Source organism: Moschus berezovskii, chromosome 20, assembly GCF_049115385.1.
Source record: "Moschus berezovskii isolate FMDL1 chromosome 20, NW_MosBer_1.0, whole genome shotgun sequence".
In the NCBI taxonomy this organism is placed as follows: Eukaryota; Metazoa; Chordata; class Mammalia; order Artiodactyla; family Moschidae; genus Moschus; species Moschus berezovskii.
This window is the reverse complement of record NC_142479.1, coordinates 23,456,688-23,470,509: the sequence shown is the minus strand read 5'-3', so window position 1 is coordinate 23,470,509 and position 13,822 is coordinate 23,456,688. Positions and strand designations below refer to the sequence as shown.

Genomic DNA, 13,822 nt, shown 5'->3' with positions numbered 1-13,822 from the left:
GAAGATATATTGCCTCTATAATGGGGTGCTATCTATAAATCAGGAAGAAAAACAAACAACTCAAAGAGCCATTAATGTGAAAGGCTGACAAATCTGGGTTTTCAAAGGCCCTACAACTGGTATTTTCAGAAGCCCTAATAAAATACATATTCATTGTGTCTGCCAAACCCCACAACTAAAGGAAGGTGCTCGAAGCTTTGAGGATGAATCTGAATGTAGTGAATTCAGAAGTGGATGCTTGTAGAATCATGGGAAGTTTTCACCCTCGACAAAGAAAAATTGCAGCTGGTTTTAGAGAATGAACTGCAGTCCTCCAGGCACCAGAGCTCTTAGCATCTTTCTCCCAAATTCACCCTGGGAGGCTTTAGAAAGGATGTGTTAGTGCAATGCTGCCATCTACAGCCAGAATTTTCCATGTGCTTTGATAAAATAATGAAAAAGAACAACTCCAGGCCTGTTCAGTCAAATTCATACACTGTTCATACACTTCAAATTACATTTTTGGTCACATCATGAAATAAGTTCATTAGTTCCAAAAAAGTTTTAGCTGAGGTTTCTTCTGATTACCAAAGCAATCTATTTTAGCTTTACTTCAAATCTCATACAAAAGATACATCCACCTCATACGCGTTTTCCTGAATTCTCACAGCATACATGTCTATCAGATTGAATTACTAGGAAAAAAGTCTTTTAAAAAGAATTATGTTCATTATTCTTATGATGAGATGAACTCACTTCTGAGTGAAGTTATATACCGGTCAGACATAGGCAGACGACTCAGCCCAGGGGTTGCTGATACCAGAATTTTCCAGCACCGCACCTGGACCCCTCTACTTGGGTTCTGCCCTTTCCCTCTTTGTTTTGACAACAAGCAGAGGAAATAAGATGACAGCAGAAAGCTGTCTTTTCTCTAGAGAACAATGCTGCCTCAGTAAGTAGCATCCAACTCAGATATAAATCGTATTCATAAAATACAGACTCTTCCCAGAAATAACCAACCAATATTACAAACATTGGCCACTATTTCCAGTCTCTATTGTTTCCAAATTTGTTTTTTCTCAGCTAAGTGTTTAGTCTCTGCTATCTCACATTTTTTTTCTGAATATTTCTTATATCTCATTGTGAGTCAGCTCCAACTAACTTTGCTTCTCATTGATCTCAATACTCACCGAAATACAAAGAACAAAAGTCAACGTTCATAATGTCTCTGAAATACCATAAAAAGAGTTAGCTTATTTGTTCCTTTACAAGGTTTCAGTGTACTTCAGGTTAAAGAGCTCAACTAGTTTCTTGAATATGGATAAAAGTATCACAGAAAATTTATAGTCATATTAAAAATATTCATTTTTAATGTCTTTCTGAGGGACAAAATATATACAATTATTTGATGCTATGCTTTTGATCATCATAAACAATCACTTAACTAGACCAATCATTTTTAAAAATTAATTTGTACTGGAATATAGCTGCTTTCCAATGCGATGTAACTTTCTATCTTACAGCAAAGTGAGTCAGCTTGTTGCTTACATATATCCCCTCTTTTTTGGATTTCCTTCTCATTTAGGTCACCACAGAACACTGAGATTCGCATTAGCTCTCTATTTTATACATACTATCAATAGTGTATATTGATGGTCAGTTCCAGTCTCCCAATTCACGCCTTTGTCGCCTTGATATCGTATGTTTGTTCTCTAGCCTATGTCTCTATTTCTGCTTTGCAAATAAGATCATCTGCACCATTTTTCAGACCACTCTTTACTCTCATTTGGTGGATGATAAAAATAAGGCATGTGAGGGTTAAATGACTTATTCAAGGTCATTGCAAGTAATTTGTACAAATTACACCTAAAGAAGAAGCTCTTGATCATTATAACTGCCCTGAGGTCCTAGCAAGAATGTTAGGCCTCCTCTTTTTCACCTCTCTCTCTAGTGAGAGGTTTACTTCAAATTTTCCACAATTTCTCAGAGTTAACAATGAGAGAATGATTTATGACAACCCACTCAATTCCTAAGAGATGGACTGGGGAAGAAAAGTGAGATGCTACATTTGAAAGTTTATATTGGAGTATTAAAGAGAAAAGGTTTTATCTACATTTACAAAAGTAGTATTGCATTTTTTACAGCCTCAGTATTAATGGTACAAGTTAAAAAAAGTCATTTGATGGAGTAGCAAGTTATTCAGCTTGTTTATACAATAGTTAAGAAAAGATTACAGTAAGTTTACTGCAAAGGCTTAAGTGAAAAAATCTAGTTAACTCTTTCATAATTGATTTTATGAAATGTTTAGAATAAAAATATAAATGTCTCAGTTATTATTTAGCACTTTGAACCATACCAATGCTTTCTAAAAACATAAGCAGGGTTTTGGTTTTATTTTTCATGGCTTGAAAAGACTATATCATCCCTCTCTCACCTTCAGGTGTCCCCCCAACCACCCTCTGGGCTAGATGTTTAATCATCCATTAGAATTCTAAGTCAACAAAGGGAGTGAAAAGTTTTAAATGACTCTAAATATTTCATATACATTGAGAAACATGAATTCTCCTCAGCCTCTTATTCACCTTTCGTCATATTGCAAAACCATCAAACACATGCCCTGTCAATTTTTCTATATTACATAAACAAAAGATTTCCAAGTAGGATTTGGTAGATGGTAGATTTCAAATTAAATTTTAAATGTGCCCATAACACAGCAATTATTTCATTAACTCTGAATAGTTTAAATTCTTGCATTTGAATCATGTCTTGAGTGGAAAAAAAAAAAACTACACATAATACCAAATCCAATAAACAGAAGCAAGCAATTGGTGTACTGTCCACACACTTTCATTTTGTTTTAAAAACACATTTATGGTGATGGTTTTACAACTCTGTGACTATACTAAAAACCACTGAATTATACACTTTCAAGGGTGAATTTTATGATATGTGAATTATATCTCAATAAAGCTCTTATTTTTTTAAAAAATCAAACTAAGTGTTCTGTAAGAAAATCCTGCTAGGAAATAAAATGATTTTTTTTCCTTGTTAGCATCATATTTAAGAGTGCATACAAAAGTGAAATAAACAAACTAAATGTTCACTGCAGCCCAGATAAGGTGTTGCTATCTATGAGAGAGAATATTTACTCTGCTACAGTCATGATTCCCAAATTATAATCTGAGAGACCTGTGTGAAATTCCACTGAAACCCACCACTACACGATAAAACTTAGGGCATCATTTAGCACGTTGCGCAGTATACTTATATTTTTAAAGGATTATTTGTTGTCACTTTCATCTGTTTTTGTTTAACTGACAAAAGGATCAAGCAAAGGTTATGATGATATCTCATTACGATATTTCTTTAAAGTAAATTTGGATGGAAACAGGAAAGTTACCCCAGTACAGACATACAGTTTTGAATTCACTAAAAGTTATTGGAAATAATATTTCAGACGTTCTCCACTTGGATTTTGGAAGGAGGAATAGTCAGGAGGGTCATTATTTTCTGGAAAAATGGTTTTGATAGCATCAAAGAATCTTAAGAGTCAGAAAGCACTTTAGAGATAATCTGGTTAAATCCACTGCCTTCCTAGATGAAGAAACAAAGACCCAAAGAGGTTAAGTAATTTGTGCAAGGTCATGTAGCAAGTTAGTGAAAGAGTAAAGCAGAAAGTGGTTCTCTTGATTCTCTAACCCCAAATATTCATCCTCTCATTCCCTAAACTCCTATCATCTAGGGAAAATTAAAATTTGTTAGGTGTTCCCAGTTTAAAAAATAAAATACTTGTATGTAAAATAATCTCGTGTACAGTAGGCATTTAAGGAATATTTTAGAATTATGAGTTATTTTCCATTTATTTTTATTTTTTGTGTAAAATGTACACAAATAGTTTTATGAGATATTTTGTAATTCATCTCACGATGAAGAAAATTGCACAAGGAGAGATTAGAGAGGTTTAAGGAAGGGGCCAGACAACAGTCACATCTCTTTCCAGATTCCACTGTGCCTCACAAAAATCCCAAGAGGGTTAAAAAAAAAAATTAGTCATTATGAACCATGAAAACGAATAATATCACACTCTGCTAGAGAGAGTGTGAAGGGAAACAGTCATTCTGGAAAACGGTTTCACAGTTTCTATCAAAGGCCTTTGAAATTTTTTATAGTTTAAACTAATAAGTCTGTATCTGGAAACTAATTATATAAATATAAACCGTGATCCAGAAACACAGCTTTGCAGAGAAAGGTTCATTGCAGCCTTATTTATCATGAGAAGAAATGGTAAACATGATAATATTTTCATTTGACAATTGTCATGGTAGCTAAAAATTTAGAATTTAATGCAAAATATGTGATATAGTAAGTTTTAAAAGCAGAATACAAAATTTTATATGTGGTGTATATTTAAAAATACAAAAACTTGTGGATAGAAACATATATTGATTGCCTTTCAGTAGTAAAAATATGGGTGGTTTTGCTTATATTATCCAATTTTTAAATGAAAAATATGTATGGTTTTTATAGTATAAAACCTTTAATAGGTGCTGTTATTAAAATAAACATAAAATGAGCCAACCAATGAAAAGCCAATTCAAAAAATAAAATTATAATATGCCTTTGGAATGAAGTATTTATAGGCTTTGGGTTCAGATGACTTTCCACTACATCGCATTATCCAATACCACCATTTCGCATGTTGTTGCCAAGTGCTTTTCTTTACAGAATCACGTACGATTAGTATCTATCATAATAAATAGTTCTTTGAGATTCTAAAGAATACCATTCACTCCAGAGCTTATAAATACATCATTCTTTTGATTTGCTTGGTCAGACCGCACCAATTAAAACCAAACCTCACTTGTCTCCCAAACTTAGTTCAGGTGGAGAGGCTCCTGGCTGCTTCCTGAGAGCTTTCCTAATTGAAGTCAGTCCCTCTCTTGCTGCACACAGTAGAATCCTGTTTTCTCTTTGTACTGCTGCAGTATCTGCACTCACACAAAGGCATGAGGGGACCATAATTCCTCATTTCACAAAAACGCGCGAGTTAATCAAAGTTGTCACATAGAGAACCGGAAGAACAGCAAACACTTTCAAGGTAATAGCTACATGGCGAAAAGGACAATCAAACATTGTTTTAAACAAGAAAACAGGTTCTAGTGATGTTATTCATTTTAAGAAGAGAATTGGTTAAAGGGGATTTCAAAAGTCCTGAGTCTCACCTTTAGAAAAATTCCCCCCATTGCTTACACTTTGGAATAATAAGGCCAGTTAGAAGGCCCTTTTATTTCTCTTGTCAGCGTGATTCATGCCCCAACATTTGAAATGAAGAGGATTCTTTCCTGACTAGACCTCAGTAAGACAACCATGAAGGCAAACTGACAACATGGGTTTCTGCTGTCAGAGGTTTGCACATCAATCAACAAGACTCCAGATGGCATGTGTTTTCAGTGATCATGTCACTTACCATCAATGTCACATTAAATCCTTGCAGTAAAAATGGGTTCTTTTCCCCATATTCACAAGCAGATGATCTCTGACTTCATCCTCAGGCCTCTAAGGTTGGGAAGAAAACAGAGTAACTGTGTCTCCTGCTGCCTATTAGCGTGAAGACACATGTGCAGAGGAGTGACTCGTCCAAGTGAGAAGGAATGAAGACTCAATCCTTGGCAGTACTTGATTTCATTCCAGTAGATATTTTCACCTTGGTTTAGGTGGCTCAGTGGTAAAGAATCCGCCTTGCCAATGCAGGGGACCCGGGTTCGATCCCTGGGCCGGGAAGGTCCTCCCCTGGAGGAGGAAATGGCAACCCATTCCAGTATTCTTGCCTGGGAAATCCCATGGACAGAGGAGCCTGGTGGGCTGTGTCCATGGGGTCACAGAGAGCTGGCCATGACTGAGCATGCAGCATACTTTCTCTACATTCAATTAAACTGTGTTTTGAATTTCGCATTGCTCATTTCTAAGTGTAAGAATACCATTATCTCTATTATTAAAACTCGTCTATTATTAAGCAATTTCTCACATTCTTTCAATTTTTCCCATGTTCACTCCCATACTTTCCTGCTCAGTACTTCTCCCCTCACCTAGCAGAAGCAACTCAAGGGAGAACAGTTCTATCAACAGAAGGATCTGAGTTTTAGATGCCGGAGAGAAAATTAGTGGTGTCATGATATATCCTTATTGTTTCACAGGTTTGGCATAATATTCAGTAGGAAATCATTCTGGATGAATGCCACTAAAACCCACACCAATACAAGTTGGCTTTTTTAGTATTATTTCAGATCCCTGATGGAGGGGAAAAATGCATGTCTGGGAGCAATCACACTCAAGCATATATCTTCCCCGATGCAATTTTGTGAATCCAAAGTGATAAAAAGAAGTTGTGACTTTTGACATGACTGAATAAATTCCAAGGTACTGTTTGAATCGATCAGGTTACTTTTCTCCTGAAATAAATCCAGTATGTTTACACTCTTACCATATGTGAAAAGAATGCATTTGAAAATCTCATGATGAGTTAATTTATTTTTTAAAAAGGCAGTGGGTGGAGGGAGCTCTTATAGAAAATGACACAGTGTTGCCCCAACTTTTTTTTTTCCTCCAAATTTCCAATCACTTTTCTAATTTTGAAGATCTGCTCCTGGGGAAAGGCTAGCTTTTACTGAGTCTTGTTTTGGAAAAATCTGACAGGCATGGCTGCACCCTTATTAGATGCTAAAGTAACTGCTTTTGAGTGCAAGGGTAGTATGTTCCATATGTGTGCACAGTTAACTGAGGAAGGGCAACTACCTTCCCTGCTTTCACTCTAACTACTGAAGTAGTTAGGGCATAAGACAAAATTGTGGTATATTAATTCCTCCTGTTCCTAAAAGTAGCATAACTCTTTGCTCTGAGATCAACTATAGATCTGGTTTCCTCTACTCTGATTCATAGCATTCATTGTCTATTTTGGTAATCATCATTTACAATCTTGAATACTCGTTAAATGTTGCAGAAGGGCATACCTTACTTTCAAAACAGAGTTAATTTTAAGGGTGTCTTGAACATGCTCTAGTCCCCTCAACCCAGAGTACACCCACTAAAATGATCTCTTTTCTCTTTGCTTTAGATATCTCAGGGACAACACCAATAAACTTAATATTATTTTTAGAACCAATTTGCTGGTCTTTGCGCAGCACTTCAGAAATAGCACTAAATATTGCAGTGGGTAATTAACCAACCCTTTCTAGCTTGAAACTGTGTAAGTATGGACATGTTGAACTTCTGAATATTTTATTCTTTCTTCCTTTTATCGGCTTAAGCTTAATACTGAACATTCTGATGACTCAATTTGAGTGAAAGAAAAAAAGACATTTTTGGTTTGAATAAGAATTATCTTGCCATTAAATAGCATGGTTTTCTCTCAGTATACAGAATGTTTTTTCATTTTAACATGCCATTTTTCATGCCCTGAGTAGAAAGACTGTCAAAGGTAAACACTTGAGCTAATCTCTAGTTAGGAAAGCATTTGATCACTAGTTTTGCTTTACTTTTGAACAAGGACACTCTTTAAGACAACCAGCCGCTCCCAGGGTGGAAAGTGACTATTCATTTCTGTTGTATACACAGTTAAACCTTCTATTATGTATCCTATTAATAAGTATATTTGCTTTTGTAGTGTGTACTGTCTCCTGATCTCATTACTATTATAATCTTCTCTAAACAAATAACATCTAAGATTCAATCCCCACAGATCTGCTCTCAGAGAACATTTCCTTCCATTTTTCTAGTATTCTAGGACCCAAGGATAAGATTCTAAAATTATTTTGAAGCAAACATTAAAGTAGAATAACAATTAGGAGTCAGTTAAAACTTATAAAAAGTTTAAATGCATTTTCTGGTCATTTTTTTTCTTGGCAAGTTGTATTTAAACCATAAATAATTCTTAGCTTAAACTATGCTGGAGACAGGAAACCAGAAAATAATTGAAATAATGATCTCAAATCAATAATGAAAAATAGAAAACCTTTGATATTGAAATAAAGTTATTGTTTTGTTCAACTTGCTGAATATTATTAGGTTTAATGCTGTCATTACTATAATATTATTCTTAGAGTTCATTATGTTTTATACTGTTAGTTTTAATTCATAATTCTTGGAATGATGAAGGCATTTAATAAATATTTGGCAAAGGAGTGAGAAAATGAATGAATGAGTTGATTAATGGCAAATGCGCTCGAAATATACACTGCAGTGTAGGAATAAGTTTGTATCTTACCTTACCCACGGATGTTCGGTTTACAGATGTATCTGAAACAAAGATCTAGGAGACAAACACAAAGAACCGGAAAACACTTTTAACCTAGACTCCTTGAAACTAATCTTAGTCTCTTTTGAGAGTCAGCATTTCAGAGGGAGTTTGGTTGAAGAAGTCATTATGGAAAAGAAGAAAAGCAGAATCCTAGGGGTTTGCTGCTGCTGCTAAGTCACGTCAGTCGTGTCCGACTCTGTGTGACCCCATAGACGGAAGCCCACCAGGCTCCCCCGTCTCTGGGATTCTCCAGGCAAGAACACTGGAGTGGGTTGCCATTTCCTTCTCCAATGTGTGAAAGTGAAAAGTGAAAGTGAAGTCGCTCAGTCGTGTCTGACCCTTAGTGACCCCACGGACTGCAGCCTGCCAGGCCCCTCCATCCATGGGATTTTCTAGGCAATAGTACTGGAGTGGCTTGCCATTGCCTTCTCCGATCCTAGGTGTTTGGCAGGTTCTAAATAGATTCTTGGGCTTCCCTGGTGGCTCAGTGGTAAAGAATCTGCCTGTCAATGCAAGACACCTGGGTTCAATCACTGGGTCGGAAAGACCTTCCGGAGAAGGAAATGGCAACCCATTCCAGTACTCTTGCCTGGGAAATCCCATGGACAGAGGAGCCTGATGGGCTTCAGTCCATGCATTGGAAAAGAGTCAGATATGACTTACCAACTAAACAACAACAACAAAGTAGATTTTTAGGTTAAAGTTGGTGAGGTTTATTGCCAACAATTCTTCGGCTTTTGCTTTAAATAACTTCTAATATTATCTCAAAAGCCTCTTGATGAAAGTGAAAGAGGAGAGTGAAAAGCTTGAAGCTCAACATTTAGAAAACAAAGATCATGGCATCTGGTCCCATCACTTCATGGGAAATAGATGGAAAAACAGTGGAAACAGTGTCAGACTTTATTTTTTTGGGCTCCAAAATCACTGCAGATGCTGATTGCAGCCATGAAATTAAAAGACGCTTGCTCCTTGGAAGGAAAGTTATGACCAACCTTGATAGTATATTAAAAAGCAGAGACATTACTTTGCCAACAAAGGTCCATCTAGTCAAGTCAATGGTTTTTCCCGTGGTCATGTATGGATGTGAGAGTTGGACTGTGAAGAAAGCTGATCGCCAAAGAATCGATGCTTTTGAACTGTGGTGCTGGAGAAGACTCTTGAGAGTCCCTTATACTGCAAGGAGATCCAACCAGTCCATTCTAAAGGAGATCAATCCTGGGTGTTCACTGGAAGGACTGATGCTAAAGCTGAAACTCCAATACTTTGGCCACCTCATGCGACGAGTTGACTCACTGGAAAAGACTCTGATGCTGGGAAAGGTTGGGGGCAGGAGGAGAAGGGGACGACGGAGAATGAGATGGCTGGATGACATCACCGACTCTGTGGACATGAGTTTGAGTGAACTCCGGGAATTGGTGATGGACAGGGAGGCCTGGCGTGCTGTGATTCATGGGGTCGCAAAGAGTTGGACACGACTGAGCGACTGAACTGAACTGAATATTATTTCGGGGATGACAGAGAATGAGATGGCTGGATGGCATCCCCGACTCAATGGACATGAGTTTGAGTGAACTCCGGGAGTTGGTGATGGACAGGGAGGACTGGCGTGCTGTGATTCATGGGGTCACAAAGAGTCGGACACGACTGAGCGATTGAACTGAATTGACTGAACTGAATATTATTTCACAAACCTCATTCAGTCCTATGCTATATGCAAATAATATTTCTAAGAAAAGAATCATATTATTTCCCTAAAGTATATTTGATTTTTAAAGCCATAACCATAGAGGGGAAAGTACATAGAAACTGATCTTCTTGCAGAGAGGGGACATGTTCGGAGTTTTCATTGAGATCAGGGTCAAGAACGCCCCCAGGAGTGTATTTATTGAGGGCAACACAGAAAATCTTGGCATGTGTTATCAATTTGGGAACAAGTACGTGCATCTAGATCGGCATCAGGCAATTTGTTAGACCCAGAGGCAAGATACTAAGTGATGTACTAACAAGGCAAAAATAAGAAAACCATTTAAAAAGCACATCATTAGATTCAGAATACAAACACTACCCGAATAGTTTATACATAAAACACACCACCTTGTGGAATGAAAGATAAATACTTTACTATGTTCTGCCACTTGCGGATGATGTCATCACTGTGATTACATGAAGAAGAAACTTCTTCACCCCAGATGGTCACCATTCTCTCTCTCGGGTAGCCCTAGGATTCATATGTTAGTGTAATTTTTGTTCAATTCAATTGTACAAAAACACATTGCTTTTCTCACTGACATGGGTGGATGAGCACACTGTTTTATCTTATTATTCACTTCAGGCTTTGCTAATGTGTTTTCCTATAGGATTTATTCTTTTACTCTAGTCATCACAAGCTTTGCCTAAATAACCAAAACAGACTTTCAGAAACCTCTTTTTTTTTTTTTTTATTCCTAAGTGGGGTCAGAGATTTTTTTTAAGGATTATTAAACTCTCAAACATTCAAACAAAGATACTGCTTTATTTCCTACTTACATTATGAGCATTATGAGGTGTACTCATTAATTAACGTAGAAAGAAAAAAGTGGATAATTTGTTAATATTTGCAGACTAAATTATCTCAACCCTCACTATTCCCATGGAATTTAGAAACCATGTGGTTTAATATCTTCATTTTTTTAAATTAGGTGTCTTCCCTGGAGGTCCAGTGGTTAAGAATCTGCCTTGCAATGTGGGGACATGGGTTCAATTCCTGCTCCAGGAAGATTCCTCACATTGCTGGGCAACTAAGCCCAAGAACCACAGCGACTGAAGTCTAATAGCCCATGCTCCTAGAGCCCATGCTCCACATCGAGAGAAGCCACTTCAATGAGAAGCCCATGTCCCGCAACTAGAGAAAGCCTGCGCGCAGCAACAAAGGCCCAGCACAGCCAAAAATCAAAATAAATAAATAAAACTAAAAAAACCAAAAAGAATGCACCTTCCAATGCAGGGGGTGCGGGTTTGATCCCTGATCAGGGAGCTAAGATCTCACATGCCTCACGGCCAAAATATCAAAGAATAAAGCAGAAGCTATATTGTAATAAATTCAATAAAGACTTTAAAAATGGTCCACATTAAAAAAAATCTTAAAAATAAATTTAAAATTAGGAAACCAAGGGCTAGAAAGGATAAGCAAATCACCCAAATTTACATTATCAATTAATGGATGTGCTAAGCCCAAATCCCTGGCCTTTTATACCATCTACTCTACTATATGACACAATATTGCTTAGAAGTAGAGTGAAGTTTTAAATGGGCTCTCCAGATGGAAAAATTCATTATGCTTAGCTACTTGGCTACTTTATATGAAAATTATCAATTTCTTGTGATTTTTCTATTTCATGTCTTAAAAGTAGTGCTAACATTTCACTCTGATGAAAGAAAAGCTAGGTTATGTACTTCCTAACTGCAATTAAAATATACAAATATATACTTTGAGATTGGGTTTGATGTATATGTATTTTTAAAACCAGGAAAATGGAAACACTGCTGATTTTTCCATTAGCTATAAAATCAATAATATATTTCAAGGTGAGAAAGCATTGTAGGTTTTTAATCTGTTGCACATGCAAATTCTTCCAGATGCTTGACTGATCCATGTTACATAAATTTGATGACAACTGTCTTGCAATTTCTAATTGAAGGAGCTTTAAGTAATTGTGCTAAAGCCATGTTCAGCGTGTGCAGCGCTGAAGCAGCCCAGACACAGCAGAGAGGAAACTTACACCAGAGCTGTGAACAGAATCCAAATTCTGGTTTTGAAAGCAGTCAGCTGCAATCCACTTGTGGTGGAAGAAGAAACAGATGAGTTTGATACAAATGATTTATCTGTGAAAGCAGAAACCTGATATTCAAAATTCACACTAGCTGATCTTTTAAAAAAGCAAATACATCTTTGCTTTTGGACAATCACTTGAAATAAGAACAAGAAACCTCAGGACTCTTAAAATATGAAACATAACTTCACTTGGAAGTTTTTAAAGATGGAATTAGAATACCATTTGTGTCATATCTTTTGTTTTTAAAACCGGGTATAAAATTCAGAAAAAATTGTTTCTTGTATGATCCATAGCTAGTAAACACAATGTTTTAAATTCCCAGGTGAGTGTTAAGTAAAATATGAATTCAAGTGTACCAAGTTTCTTTAGAAGAAAAGGTACATATTTGTTAGTGAGGGGAAAAAAGGATCATATTAAATATCTCTTACTAAATTTGACTTTGACTAGCCTGTGTCATCTTTAACTTATTCATCTTCCTCCTCCTCTTCTTCTTCTCCCCTTGGTAGATATGGACAACTTAAAACAGTGATTTTTTTTTTCTTCATTCATGAGATATTTATTAAAATAACACATTGAGTGGAAAAAAATCAATACACATCATTACTGAAAACATATTTGTTGTTGTTTAGCCACTAAGTGGTGTCTGACTTTTTTGTGACCCCATGAACTGTAGCCCGTCAGGCTCCTCTCTCCATGGGATTTCCCAGACGAGAATATTGGAGCAGGTTGCCATTTCCTCCTCCATGGGATCCTCCCATGTCTCTTGCGTCTCCTTCCTTGGCAGGCAGATTCTTTACCACCGAGCCACCAGGGAAGCCAAAAACTATACCATCATACCGAAAAAAAAAAGGATTTTATTTTGGGAAATTGATTCCTAATTTATGGCAAGTTTTACTTTCAGAAATAAAACCACAAAATAACACAATCTAATTTAATATTAAAGGCTGGTTTGCTAAGCAAGGAATGTTCTTATTCTCCTAGGAACTCCTCCTTTACGCTGTCAGGTACCTGGGTTCTGCCTTTGGGTGTGATTTGAGCCACCCAGTCATCAACAGTAACATGTTATAGTCCTTTTTCTTGAGTTACCTCTTAATGGTTTCACTTCAACTGTGTCCTTTCAGCCACTTTCAATTTATTTGGCTTTTAGCAACTTTTTGAGGCATTCTGTTCCCTTCTCCAGGGTATCTTCCCAACCCAGGGATCAAACCCAGGTCTCCCGCATTGCAGGTGGATTGTTTTTACCAGCAGAGACACCAGGGAAGCCCTCTCTTTCTCCAGTTTCCATCAACCTTTGGTTAATTGCTGCTCTCATCTATACATCTTTGTGCATCTTGCTAACCACCATCTCCGAGGGTGAAAGCTGTCCCTTCCCAGCTACAAAATGACCCCTGCGCTGACGATCATTACCTGACACACTCCTTGGTTTCCCAGAACAGTGATTTTGAATTTTGGCCCATTTATTAGGTTCTGATCAGAATTTTTAAAAATGAAACAGAAATAGCATCAAAGGTGCACTACACATAGCGAGGGTAACTACTCTGAGTCTTAAAATAAAATGTATTTATTAATGTGAATCGTGGCTTTAAAAGTCTGAAAGGCCCCGAGTCAGAGTAAGACAATTATGAAAATCATTGCCAGTTTGCTTCAACACCTTGTGTGTGTTTCTCTTCTTTGGTTTTCTTCTTAGTAACCCTTGACTCTCTTAGCACTGATTATCACACCCTGGAATTTATTTTTC

At 36.9% G+C, this 13,822-nt stretch overlaps 1 pseudogene; it reads right to left on the bottom strand.

The window, feature by feature from the left end:
- Nucleotides 1-13,036: 13,036 nt before the first annotated feature.
- LOC148774645 (transcription and mRNA export factor ENY2-like) lies at nt 13,037-13,429 on the bottom strand (annotated as a pseudogene).
- Nucleotides 13,430-13,822: the final 393 nt, after the last annotated feature.